The sequence below is a fragment of the Nilaparvata lugens genome, chromosome 11 (assembly GCF_014356525.2).
Source record: "Nilaparvata lugens isolate BPH chromosome 11, ASM1435652v1, whole genome shotgun sequence".
Taxonomy (NCBI): Eukaryota; Metazoa; Arthropoda; class Insecta; order Hemiptera; family Delphacidae; genus Nilaparvata; species Nilaparvata lugens.
Genome location: NC_052514.1, coordinates 26,401,930 through 26,416,966, shown reverse-complemented (window position 1 = coordinate 26,416,966; position 15,037 = coordinate 26,401,930). Strand labels below are relative to the sequence as shown.

Here is a 15,037-nt window from a genome sequence, read left to right as displayed (position 1 = left end):
AAGAGTGTTGTATTAGGCATATAATTTATTTATAATTTTGAAGTTAATCAGGCTTCAACTATGATATAGGTGCTTTCACATAGAAGGATAGGAGAAGATCCTATCTTATCTGTGGTCCTTCCAAGACTGTTTTTATCAACAAGTAAGGAGTAAATTCAAGAGCATTGAAAAAATATTCGACAATTTTCGCTTTATTATTAGAATGCTATACGTACAAATAATATTGAAAAAACATGGAAAGTAACATTTGTAATTTAAATATGCAATTTACTTTCAATATCGTTTACAAATCAAGTATACAATAATACAATTACCTATTATATATATCGATAATATTGTTCTCCAAAATAAAAACTGAGCATAATAATTATCTTTACGTCGTTAACATTGATGAGCCCTACATCATTTAATGACTCAATCGAGTTCAAACTGCCTATTTTTAGTCTCCATGATATCTTATTTATTTGAAGTGATCATCTACATACTAGACTCAAGCTATCAACTAGCCATTGTAAATTAGCATTTATGATGAACTTGAGTGCTTGTAGAACCTAACTGGAGGATCAATAACAAACTAATAAATAGCAAACTAATAACTATCAATGGCCTGAAGAAGAGGACAAGGTGAAAAAATGACAACTAGTCAACACTATGAAGCTCTGCTCAAGCAGGTTCAACCTATACAAGTCCCTAGATAGTTATGATAATCATTCCATCATTAATCACAAGAAAAAAGTAACAGTTTGTTAAGTTTATTGTCGGCTATTGCTCCAATTCTCTCAAGGCTAACAGGCGAGTAGATTCACAGCATCTAAAAATCAAACCTACCTTTGTATCTTATTCTTTGTTTTTTTACTTGATTCTTATTCAATCGTTCTTTCTAGAAGAAAGTTGTCGAAGGATACACATTGTTTGGAAAAAAGTGAAAGAGATATCAAAGAGAAGACCAAATATTCGTGAGTGGAAATTCAATACTGAATAATACAGACATAAGAAGAGCCTACTGTAGAATCTGTTTATTGGAACTAAGGAGTTTCACTAATTCATGAAGAATTTCTCCAGCAATTTGACAAATTTTCAAGTGAGTGGATTCAATAGAAGCTTTGCACCTTTATTCTGTCAATTTCCAACAAAATAGGCTTCAGATGTGAAAGGTGCATGTTAATAGTCAATCATCTAAAATATTGAACTCTTCAGCAAGATTTCTACAAAAGGTATTCTGTAGCCCATTGATGAAATGAATGTCATTTCTGCTAATATGATTTTTCATCTTCACTTTTATTTTTTGGCAGTAATTTGTTCCTTTGTTTATTGATGATGTTTATATTTCCAAGTATATTTCTTTAAATTCGTCTTTATTCCACGTTGTACTCCAAACGATTTTGTTTTCAAATACGGTAATGCTATTTTTCAACATTATTCCAACTATTTCTAAGGGGAACTATTATTCAAGATCTCTAATAATCTTCTGCAAACTTGTAATATAATACTCTGAAGACCATTAGAGATGGGACTTTGCATTTTTCGGGTCAATTTTTTTAATTTTGCAGTTCAAACTTGCATGAATATATACTCATCTAGCAAGGCCTGCTATCTTTATTTTAGATACTATGCTTCAAAGATTATTTCAGAGAAGTTTATTTCAGATAAATCACAATATCTTCTTACGTCTGTTCCAGCAATCATACTAGAATTGTCAGGGATTTAACAAGTTTTAGTTTTCAGAACCTTGACTTTTAATATCAAATATGCAGTCTTTATTCTCCTTCATTGATTATTTGGGAGAAAAAGCCTTCAATTGCTTTTTATACAATACTAAAATTTTCGTTAATCTGACCGATGTCCTGGTTTTTTGCATCACAGTGTTTTAGTGCATTTGCATTAATATTTTATATCTTTATCATGCATAATACATTTTCTAAAATATTATTTTTCAAAGATTAAATGTAGTATCATGTATCTTTAATAGACACATTTCACTTTTCTTCATCAAAGGTCCACTACAACTTTCAGAGATCTGACTATAGTTTTGAGTTTTGCTCATTATTTTCGAGTTCAAATTTGCAGAGTTATATCCTTATCTTACAATTTTAAAATTATGTTTTCACAGAAATAATATATTTTGATCGACTCCCCCAACCATACAAGAAGGTTGAACATTTATTAATCATATTCAAATAGATGCAAAAACTACTAGAAACATACAAAACTACGGTATCAAGTTTCTTGAAGTATCAGCCAATAATATTCTCATCTGCTGTCTGGTCTAATATGAATAAGAGAGGGATTTCTGTGGACTAGAAAGAGCATAATACACGTTTATAAGCTGTGCAATGGGAGGAGAAGAAATCATAATAGAATCTTCGAAGATGAGACTCAGACAAGCGTCCAATGTGTTAGCATGTCAATTTGGTATCAGTGAGGTCCTAATGGATGTTAGCTGCCAGCCAGATGAGAGAATAGCTCAATCATCGGACAACATCTGCACTCTGCACCTCTCCTCAGTTTCCCTTTCTTTTTCAACAACTAAGATTCTTCTCTTCCACTTTCGCCGACCTTAAACTGGCCACACCGCCATTTGGAGACCATGCTGTAATAAACATGTGCGTTTAATCGGCGGATAATTTATATAGCTCCTGACAACCAGTAGTCTAAAAAAATGAAGGAAATAGAATAAGAATAAAGACATAGGTAATGTACTTGCTTTTCAGTATGCTATTGAGAAAAATGTTCATTTTCGTTTTTAATCTTTCTGATGGTACTATAGTGAATGCTATTCAAAAATCATTAAAATAAAAAATTATCGTTAATAATGTTCCAAAAATCGTTCTTATTCTTAGGTCCAAAATTCTTCAATAATTTTCCTGACAATATAAGATCTTGCCAATCGTACCCCTTGTACAGTAGATTAATCAGAGAGTGGCTATTCGGTTTTCTTCCGGAGGCGGTCGAAGCTATGTTTTTGGTTGTTCAGTGAGAGATCACATTTCTCAAATTCTGAAAGTTATTTTTCTTACTATTTTTTCCGTTGATAGCTTTCATCTTATTCTTTATTTGTTGTATGACTTTTATTTTTTGTTTCTGAAAGCCTCGTAATTCATTTCCTAGTTCTAATTACTGGATACATTATGTAAGGAATTCTATAAACAAATTGATTTTTTTTCTACTATAAGTGAGTTTCTGAGGTCTGCAGCAACTCCTCCATGCGTACAGGGAAGCTTCCTTTGCATGAGAGTATTTATTGTCAAGAGAATTAAATGTATATAATATTCATAATTGTATTATTATCATTATTATTATTATTAGTTCATGTTCTAGATGATTGAGTATTATTTTGTATGCATTGTTTTTGGCAATAAAGTTTATTATTATTATATACAGAGTGAGTCATATGTATGGGAGCCCCCTAATAAGTTGGAGACTGTTGTAGATACAACACTGTAACTTTCAGAATAAGTTATTAGTCGAATACTCGAATACTTTACATTTAGACGTACAACTGAATTTCAACCCCTTATAAGAGGTTGTAACACGAATATTTTAAATGTAAACACCCATTGTGTGGTACATCATTTTAAAGGCCTCTTTGAAACAAGATGACATCAATGAAAATGTTCTATGATACTTGTGTCCAAAATGGCTTTTATCCAATCATTTCTTTAAAAACTAAAACGTCAATCAGCTGCCATTTCTAATAAAAGTATCATAGAACATTTTTATTGATGCCATCTTTCTTGTTTCAAAGAGGCTTTTAAAATGATGTAACACACAAAGGGTGTTTACATTTGAAATATTCAAGTTACAACCCTTAGTCACTCCCTCATGAGGGGTTGAAATTCAGTTGTACGTCAAAAGGTAGAGTATTCGACCAATAACTTAATCCTGTAAACAAACTATAAGTCATCTAATAAAAAATAGAATTTGAATCTTGAATTGAATTTTTGAAATGTCAATACAGCATCCAGTAGGAATAAAAAATTTGATTTAAAAAAAGTGAGTACCCTTTTTAAATAATTTAAAAATGGTACTCAAATTTATAGTTTTATTTATAGTTGAAAGTAGCCCTAAAAAAAGACAATCAATTTTCTCTATACAGAGTGAGTCATATGTATGGGAACCCCTCAATATGTTGGAGACTGTTGTAGATATAAGACTGCCACAATTTCAGGAAAAATAACATAACATTATAAAAATATTCTAATATTATCATTGGGCTGTGAATGAAAAATTCTAATATTATACAGTAAATCAATTCAAAACTTGAAATATATCATTTTGTATCAACACTCAAGTATCAGACTTGCGTAATCGCATATGTGGACGTGTAGTCTTATTTGTGAGGTATGTGAACTATGAACACACAAGCTCATCTTCATCTACTGTCTACTGACCACACACACATAGTTAATTGCTCATTAATTCATTGGATGGTACTGAGCACAAAGAATAGATTCTTTACTGAATTTTTTCAACAAAACTATCTTTCCAGCCACATATGAAGGTTACTGTGGTTTCTATTGTTCATCCTTTTTTGTAATCTTACATAATGGTTCGGAAAATAAATTTCGCCTTATCCTTTTTGACAGGGCATGTTATTATACTGCGCAGTAAGAAGATTACCCAAGGCTCTGAAAAACAAGCAGTTTGTTTTCTATTTGTGAGGATACTGAAACGATGTTTATGATTCTGCGGTTGAAAATGAAGAACAAATTTGTAAATACCCCATGTCGAGTTGGTAGTTTTCATTCTTGCATAAATGAGCTTAAGCATAATTTCGTAAAAAACATAAAGAAATTCCATAAGTGTACGAAAGATGTTATCAAATTGTGTAAGAATTAGTTAGGGGTTTCATTACATTATTGATTAAGAAAAAGGTTTATTGATGGTGTATAATTCAGTTTTAATCAGTGTTTGATTGTTGCTTGTGTGCTGTAAAATATTTAAATCATAAAGTTGGAAAACTGCTGGTTGCTTAGAGACATCAAAACCTCTTCAACCGAAGATTCACAAAAAGAAGAGTTTTCAATTTGAAATAGAAGAACCAATCAATTTGAAAGAAGGTCAATCTATGAATGTATAAAAACGAATAACTGTTCTATAGAATAAATTATATCCATCATCTCATGATCTAATCTAATCTGAACTAATACTCCATGTATGGTGTAAAAGTACACATCATGGAACATTACACAACTTTACAAGGCAGATGAACCAAACCAAACCATCTTTCTACTATCGATCTAATCCAGTTCATCAAGAAAAAACGAGATTCGAGATTGGAAATTTCAAATCATTACTCTGTAATACAACTTTAGAAGCCTCGATTAGAATCAAGTAACTTCCAATTACGATGTCTATAATCACCTAAACAAGAAGCATTAGTGAACGGAAAAGGAGATCACTTTCATTTTCAAAGACTTGGGAAGGTTATTTTATTAGTAGGCTATTCTACTATGGTAAGAATTCCAGAAATAGCGATTGGGATCTCTGACTAGCATTATAAAGATCAGAAAATAGAATTCTCTAGCATGAACTTTATTGACATTATCGTATAATGCTTAAGTTACTATTATCGATTACGATTCGATAATTATTTGATCAAGAATTGATCACCACACGCTCGGCGGCGTTGTTGCGGCCTCTTGCAGTCACTCAGAGAACCCTAATAAAAATAATTTTAAATAAACCCATGCGATACCCTACACAACAACTTTTTTCCGAATTCCATGTCCTTAATATCAGACAAATATACATAAAAACCCTCCTCTCCTTTAACCAAATCCTACAAAGCAGAAATATTTACTGAATCACCACACAATTACCTTACTAGACATATAGATTAAATTTCAGATTTGGTACTCCTAGAGCCACTTTAGCTCCAGCAAATAACACCCCATTCCACATTGTGCACCTCCTCTACCGAAATTTGCCTACATCAATCCAGGAGGCTGAGGGGCGCAGTGTACCTGTTTACAGAAGAAAAATAGTCCAATGGCTATTCAACATTGGCAGGGATGCTTCGGAGGCCCTTGCCAATTCACCGTACACCTAGGTTTCGTCTTAAATATTCGTCTACAGATATTCCCATTTTTCATTTTGTTATAAGCCATTAGTTTTTCCGTGTTTCATCATTTTTTCTTTCTTTCTCTCTCTTCTTGGACGTCCACATAAGCCCTTACATCACTCAGATGGGTATTTTGAAGCTTCGAGACAGCAGAATTTATCATGTGCTGATGCTCCTCCACAAGGTTCTGGCAACTGGGTCTCCTCTCTACGAGTCTCTGAGTCAGAAATTTCAATTCCTCGCAGGAATCAACAGAAGAGATACGAGGCATGGTGCGAGCCTGTTGAACATTCCCATCCATCGCACTGTGACATATAATAGGTCGTTCTGTGTGACCGCTTGCAGACTGTGGAATAGCTTACCCGCATCTTTGAGGAGTGTGGAGAGGCGGACACTGTTCGGCGCGGAGGTCTTGGCGTGGCTGAGGGAGGGCGATCGGGGCATAGGATGAGGAGGTGTGTATGCGTGGTGTGTTTGCTTGTGTGAAAGGTGTGTGTTTGCGTGAAATTTTCTTGTTTCTTGCTTAAAAATTTCCTATAACTCTATTTTCTAACTTTTTTTATTTTCTTTCAGTCTAAAATATATTCTACTAAATTGAATGAAATTGTTTTTTTTTCAATTATTGATTTATATTATATAGATATATATATTTTTTTTCTATCATATTACTTATTATTATATTTAAGAGATTATTTCATCATGTTTTGATGTAGATGCATTAGAATTGTATAGGAGGGTTAAGTGGGAGAGAGGGCCGGCTGCGCCCTAACTTCGCCCTCCAGGTTAAAATAAAGGCAGCCTATCTATCTATCTATCTATCTATCTATCTATCTATCTATCTATCTTGCTTGTGTTTAGTTTCTTGTTTTGATGCAGCGCTCTGTTAACTCTTTCGACCTTATAGCACCAACCTATATCAGTAATAGATTTAACCTATTTTATTTTCTACATTTGAAGCTATTGTTTAATTATTAAAGTCTATTTTTTGTTAAAAAAAGTAAAATTTAAAAGTTTTTCAAGAAATGATTTCGATCATCCTGTATTTCTTAAGGCTTTTCTAGATAGGAATTCTTTCCCTATCGGAAAGAATTTTTATGTCTAATGTCTAAGAACTTTCCACACGGATTTATAATCTAAGTGGGGAAATATATTTCCTTGATTTGTTTTTGTATAACTATTATTGTTATTAGTTATTTTGTATAACTGATATGTATATGATTTTTTTGTGGAAATAAAAATTGAATTGAATTGATTATCGCTGGTTGTTAATATGATTTCATTGTGGAAAAATTGTAATGATAGACAACTTAAGAACAGATCTGAAAATCCTTGATAGTAATTTTACTTTTGTTATTTGGAAAGAATGATGTAAACTCAGCTCTATATTTTCTAAAATTACTAGTACTTATTGAATATAATAAGTTATATTTTCAGATAATATAGAATCACTTAGTTTAGTATAAATAAGTATACAATTCCACCATAAAAGAAATATGCAATGAAAAAACTCTAAAACAAACAAAACAAAACTTTGAGTGAGGAAAAAGCGATCAACATAATATTGAAGCAGAAATCAGCAAACATATTTGGGAAACCAAATATTTTGATCTCCAAGAACAGCGAAAAAAGCCGAAAATGAAATCGGAGACAATTTAAGTTATCAATCGTAAAAGATACGAGAGTGTTAACCTTGAAGGAGAATGATGATGAGTCAGCAACAATGACAAGAACACCTGGGAATAATGGGGACACAACACAAGATATGGAAAACATGAACAATGACAAAACAATATTGAAATACATCTGTAGTCGATCATAAAACCGGCTTTTGCAAGTACTGTATATGATCGTTTCAAGACTTTCCCAAACTTCAAGATCATGAATACTAATCACTCAACATATCGAAAATAACAGATTTGAAACGGAACATTCACATAATCCAGTACAAGGAGGAAAATCAAAGGAAAACATTGAATAGAAAAAACATTTCATTAACACAATGTTCCACAAGATCGAAAAAGAAAAATATACTAGTATCACAACTTCACAGCAAAATAATATGTTATTGAAATCTTCAACATAAGAAAATACCCATATAATAATAAATTGAACCTCTTGTGAGAAGAAATAGATATAAACTGCATATCTTTAATTACAGAAAATGCATTCAATAATTCGAATACATTTTAAAGGTTTCTTATAATAACAAATGCATTCCAGCTTGACCTAATACTTCTAGAGAATAAATCCACGATATCCTCCATCCTCCGTGTATTATTTCCACGATAGAATATATTTTCTCGTGCTCCACTCTGTATCAACACAGCTCTAGAATGCATTTCTGCAATCATGAATCACTCAATCGCGATTCGATATTATTTGAAGTTGGTTAAGATGATAATCCGTTGAATTGATACGAATCCAAGCATAAAAATCGTATCATGGGTGCTATAACACGCGTGAAATTCCACCTGGTTCTATATGGAAATGCACGGTGAATTCTATGATATGATTTCACGGTTTCAAAATTAATATTTCATGCTGTATTTGTCCGATTACAATTGTAGCATTAAAGTGACTCGGTGCAGAGTTGAAGAAATGCTAAATTCGTGTTTACTTTTAGCAGGCAATGTGGATGGGTGAGATATAAACTACCCAGTCACTCACAACTCACAAGACTACAACATATTACTGTTAATCGTGGTAATCGTTTTCTATATTGAATAATATAATTTTCATATAATATTATTCTATCTAGTGCTCTGCATGCTACTATAACTATATTGTCAATACTCTGATAAGTGACTCACTTTATTCAAAAAGCTTATAGATTTATTGATAAGAGCTCACTTTATTCATATTTTTGGGTAGAGGATGTTTAAACTAGTACAATACCGTAGGCCTTTATAGAAAGCCAGCCGACTTCTGAATAAATATTGTGTGGACCTTTTGAGCTCGATATTGACAGTAACATTCTAGAATTTATAATAGCCAACATTTTTAGCAAAGATTCAAGAAATCGTTGATTAGTTAGATATCATTAGATATGTCCTATTGAGAAATACTTTATACTACTTTGAGGATCGAGCATATTTGAAACTTTTCACAATCTTCTACCCACTCAGCATCTTCCAATTATCAACGCATGCACTTTTCATCTGTTCATGATCTGTACCGTATTACGCGATCTATCAATGAAGGCACATTCAAATTCAAACTTCCAAACTTAGCCAATTAGTTCTCTTATTTTGGTAACCTATGGTTTCTTACAAGCATGACACGAGATCCCATTCGAACAATTATTATGAAACAAACAGACAAAAATCAATAAACACATTATTTTCAGTAACAAAAACTCGATGCATCGCTTGCAATAGACGTTCCAATAGAGTTTTCTCTTTTCGTTCGACCTCAAATCGATTATTTATTTCCTTATGTAATAAAATCAACTAGAAGATCTTCGCGTCGTAATGGCGGCAGCTGAAGAGATTCTATCACTCTATCTCTATTTCTCTCTCTTTCCCTTCTTTCGTTAGATGAGAGATGGAATCAAAGAACGAACAGTTGTTCTCTTGATTATGGCAATAGCCGGACGGTAATTAGCATATCCTCGGAGACTGTGTTCGAGATCAGGCGATTTTTCACAGATGATCAGTGCGTGCAAACCAAACCAAACATCAAAGCATCGATCGCGGATAGCAGAGCCAAAAATTGCAACAATCAGGTATTATGGTGCTTGATGCTTCCTGGAGGAATCTGATGGATTTGATTTATTTAAGAACGAACTAGATTGTGCAAGTTTTTGATGCTGACAGGTATCAAGCATGCAGGCTTATATTCATCACCGATCCAAGTTTTGAGTGGGTCGATGAGAAGTATTCATTTGGTGTTTCTCAATGAAATAATGCAAAAAAAAAACAATTCACAGCTATAACGATTCTTGCTTTGTTTTGAAGCTATAGAATAAGAATAGCTTTGAAGCTATGTGAACAAGGGTTTTCTTAGAATAACAGAATAAATTGCCTCAAATGGCTGTAGGAATTATTTCTTAAGAATGTGAAATTGGGAGAAACTTGACATCTACATACCCTTTCAAGCCTTGCTCACACTGGTGCGGGATGGATGCGGGACGACGTAACACTTCGACGATAGCGCAATAATATAATTTTAACCACAGATGGAAATTCTGACACCATCCCGCGACCTGCTCTCATCCAGGATGTCTCCTAACATCTCCTAATTTTTTACATCAATAACCGGTAAAACTATTGTTAAGAGTAACTGCCAATGGAAGGTGCAGTAATCAATCCATTCTCTTGCTATACTCTCTGGAATTCATCTTATTCATCTTACTCTCCTTCTCATGCAGACGAAACCTGTCAAATTGGGTTGACAAATCAGATTGGAAAATAGTGAACAGTATTCATGTGCAAACACTCTAGAGATTTTTGATATACCAGAGACTCAAAATGAAAACACTCTGGTCAAACATTTCCACACAAAACATCACACCTCAACATCTGCTGCTCCAAAATATTATGAAAACCTAAACCTTTTTTATATGTGACTAGCCGTCAGGCTCGCTTCGCTCGCCATATCCGACTAGCCAGGGGGCTCCGCCCCCTGGACCCCTGACTGGATCGTCCAAAAATGAGATCAGCGGGCTCGCTTCGCTCGCCTGCATGTAGACCTCAGCGGAACCTCTGTACCGAATTTGAATGTATTATGTCAATTTGATCTCGAAAAACACCTGTTACTATATCGGCATATCTTTGGCGAACAAAATTCTTCCACCTCAGCTAAACCTGTGTACTGAATTTTTTTTAATATATTTCCATCAATTATTGAAAAAGGTGAGGAAACGCAGAAAAGCTGAAAAAACGCTAATTTTGGCTAATTGGATAAATTGGTATTTAGGAGGTCCTGGATAAATGCATTTCAATCTTCAACTTGGTGCCAACCTAACAAAGTCAACTCAACTTAATGCCAACCTGACAATATTTTTAATTTAGTTACCAGAACAACTGTTCCGAAGAGGTACTCTCTCTAGATTATAGTTCTATATTAACATATGGTATGGACATTTCAATTATAATTTTAAGATCATGAATACTAATCACTCAACATATCGAAAATAACAGATTTGAAACGGAACATTCACATAATCCATTACAGGGAGGAAAAACAAAGGAAAACATTACATAGAAAAAACATTTCATTAACACAATGTTCCACAAGATCAAAAAATATACTAGTATCACAACTTCACAACAAAATAATATGTTATCGAAATCTTCAACATAAGAAAATACCCATATAATAATAAATTGAACCTCTTGTGAGAAGAAATATAATATAAACTGCATATCCTTCATTGCAGAAAATGCATTCAATAATTCGAATGCATTTTAAAGGTTTCTTATAATAACAAAAGAATTCCAGCTTGACCTAATACTTCTAAAGAATAAATCCACGATATCCTCCATCCTCCGTGTATTATTTCCACGATAGAATACATTTTCTCGTGCTCCACTCTGTATCAACACAGCTCTAGAATGCATTTCTGCAATCGTGAATCACTCAATCGCGATTTGATATTATTTGAAGTTGGTTAAGATGATAATCCGTTGAATTGATACGAATCCAAGCATAAAAATCGTATCATGGGTGCTATAACACGCGTGAAATTCCACCTGGTTCTATATGGAAATGCACGGTGAATTCTGTGATATGATTTCACGGTTTCAAAATTAATATTTCACGCTGTATTTGTCCGATTACAATTGTAGCATTAAAGTGACTCGGTGCAGAGTTGAAGAAATGCTAAATTCGTGTTTACTTTTAGCAGGCAATGTGGATGGGTGAGATATAAACTACCCAGTCACTCACAGCTCACAAGACTACAACATATTACTGTTAATCGTGGTAATCGTTTTCTATATTGAATAATATGATTTTCATATAATATTATTCTATCTAGTGCTCTGCATGCTACTATAACTATATTGTCAATACTCTGATAAGTGACTCACTTTATTCAAAAAGCTTATAAATTTATTGATAAGAGCTCACTTCATTCATATTTTTGGGTAGAGGATGTTTAAACTAGTACAATACCGTAGACCTTTATAGAAAGCCAGTCGACTTCTGAATAAATATTGTGTGGAGCTTTTGAGCTCGATATTGACAGTAACATTCTAGAATTTATAATAGCCAACATTTTTAGCAAGATTCAAGAAATCGTTGATTAGTTAGATATGTCCTATTCTGTACTTGAGAAATACTTCATACTACTTTGAGGATCGAGCATATTTGAAATTTTCCACAATCTCCTACCTTATAGGCCTATACCATAGAGAAACAATAGCTTAAGTAGATATCCCATGGTATAGGGCGTTTATGTCGCAACTTTTACTGTTATCTCAAGCCGATTCATGTAATTCTTTACCGCGAAGCTGTGTGCCACTGGTAGTCTCTCATATTGTGCCGTTCATACACTCTCACCTCAACAAAACAGTAAAATTCGACAATAATCAACAGTGATCGGCTTGAGATAACAAGTAGCTAAAAAAAGTTGCGATAAAAGTTGCGACGTAAACGCCCTATACCATGGGATATCTACTTACGCTATTGTTTCTCTATGCCTATACCCACCCACTCAGCATCTTCCAATTATCAACGCATGCACTTTTCATCTGTTCATGATCTGTACCGTATTACGCGATCTATCAATGAAGGCACATTCAAATTCAAACTTCCAAACTTAGCCAATTAGTTCTCTTATTTTGGTAACCTATGTCTTCTTACAAGCATGACACGAGATCCCATTCGAACAATTATTATGAAACAAACTGACAAAAATCAATAAACACATTATTTTCAGTTACAAAAACTCGATGCATCGCTTGCAATAGACGTTCCAATAGAGTTTTCTCTTTTCGTTCGACCTCAAATCGATTATTTATTTCCTTATGTAATAAAATCAACTCGAAGATCTTCGCGTCGTAATGGCGGCAGCTGTAGAGATTCTATCACTCTATCTATTTCTCTCTCTTTCCCTTCTTTCGTTAGATGAGAGATGGAATCAAAGAACGAACAGTTGTTCTCTTGATTATGGCAATAGCCGGACGGTAATTAGCATATCCTCGGAGATTGTGCTCGAGATCAGGCGATTTTTCACAGATGATCAGTGCGTGCAAACCAAACCAAACCAAACATCAAAGCATCGTTCGCGGATAGCAGAGCCAAAAATTGCAACAATCAGGTATTATGGTGCTTGATGCTTCCTGGAGGAATCTGATGGATTTGATTTATTGAAGAACGAACTAGATTGTGCAAGTTTTTGATGCTGACAGGTATCAAACATGCAGGCTTATATTCATCACCGATGCAAGTTTTGAGTGGGTCGATGAGAAGTATTCATTTGGTGTTTCTCAATGTGATAATGCAAAAAAAAAAAAAACAATTCACAGCGATAACGATTCTTGTTTTGTTTTGAAGCTATAGATTAAGAATAGCTTTTATTTATTAATCAAGAAGCATACATTCAAAAATATAAATTCCAATCCATGAACGAGTTTAACCCTTGGACAATGACCCAATGACCATCAGGGTAAGCTGTGAAGCTATGTGAACAAGGGTTTTCTCAGAATAACAGAATAAATTGCCTCAAATGGCTGTAGAAATTATTTCTTGAGAATGTGAAATTGGGAGAAACTTAACATTTACATACCCTTTCAAGCCTTGCTCACACTGGTGCGGGATGGATGCGGGACGACGTAACACTTCGAAGATAGCGCAATAATATAATTTTAACCACAGCTTGAAAATTCTGACACCATCCCGCGACCTGCTCTCATCCAGGACGTCTCCTAACATCTCCTGATTTTTTACATCAAGAACCGGTAAAACTATTGTTAAGAGTGACTCTGCCAATGGAAGGTGCAGTAATCAATCCATTCTCTTGCTATACTCTCTGGAATTCATCTTATTCATCTTACTCTCCTTCTCATGCCGACGAAACCTGTCAAATTGGGTTGACAAATCAGATTGGGAAATAGTGAATAGTATTCATGTGCAAACACTAGAGATTTTTGATATACCAGAGACTAAAAATGAAAACACTCTGGCCAAACATTTCCACACAAAACATCACACCTCAACATCTGCTGCTCCAAAATATTATCAAAACCTAAACCTTTTTTATATATGACTAGCCGTCAGGCTCGCTTCGCTCGCCATATCCGTCTAGCCAGGGGGCTCCGCCCCCTGGACCCCCGACTGGATCGTCCAAAAATGAGATCAGCGGGCTCGCTTCGCTCGCCTGCATGTAGACCTCAGCGGAACCTCTGTACCGAATTTGAACGTATTATGTCAATTTGATCTCGAAAAACACCTGTTACTATATCGGCGTATCTTTGGCGAACAAAATTCTTCCACCTCAGCTAAACCTGTGTACTGAATTTTTTTAATGTATTTCCATCAATTATTGAAAAAGGTGAGGAAACGCAGAAAAGCTGAAAAAAACGCTAATTTTGGCTAATTGGTATTTAGGAGGCCCTGGATAAATGCATTTCAATCTTCAACTTGGTGCCAACCTAACAAAGTCAACTCAACTTAATGCCAACCTGACAATATTTTTAATTTAGTTACCAGAACAACTGTTTCGAAGAGGTACTCTCTCTAGATTATAGTTCTATATAACCATATGGTATGGACATTTCAATTATAATTTTAAGATATTGGAATAAGAAGAATATACATGCTAAAGAACTTTGAACCCTTAAAAACCACCCTTAGAGTTAAAATATCGCCAAAAGATTTCTTAGTGCGCCTTTAAAGGGCCAACTGAACATACCTACCAAATTTGAACGTTTTTGGTCCGGTAGATTTTTAGTTCTGCGAGTGAGTGAGTGCCATTTCGCTTTTGTATATATAGATTGGACAAATAAAAATAGATAACTAGATTTGGAA

At 34.1% G+C, this 15,037-nt stretch overlaps 1 non-coding gene across 1 annotated transcript in view; it reads right to left on the bottom strand.

Moving 5' to 3' along the window:
- Positions 1-4,412: 4,412 nt before the first annotated feature.
- LOC111046391 overlaps positions 4,413-15,037 on the bottom strand; it is a 33,924-nt gene continuing 23,299 nt past the window's right edge. The window contains exon 3 of the transcript XR_005572488.1: positions 4,413-4,628. This is a non-coding gene — a transcript (uncharacterized LOC111046391). The remainder of the gene's footprint in view (positions 4,629-15,037) is intronic.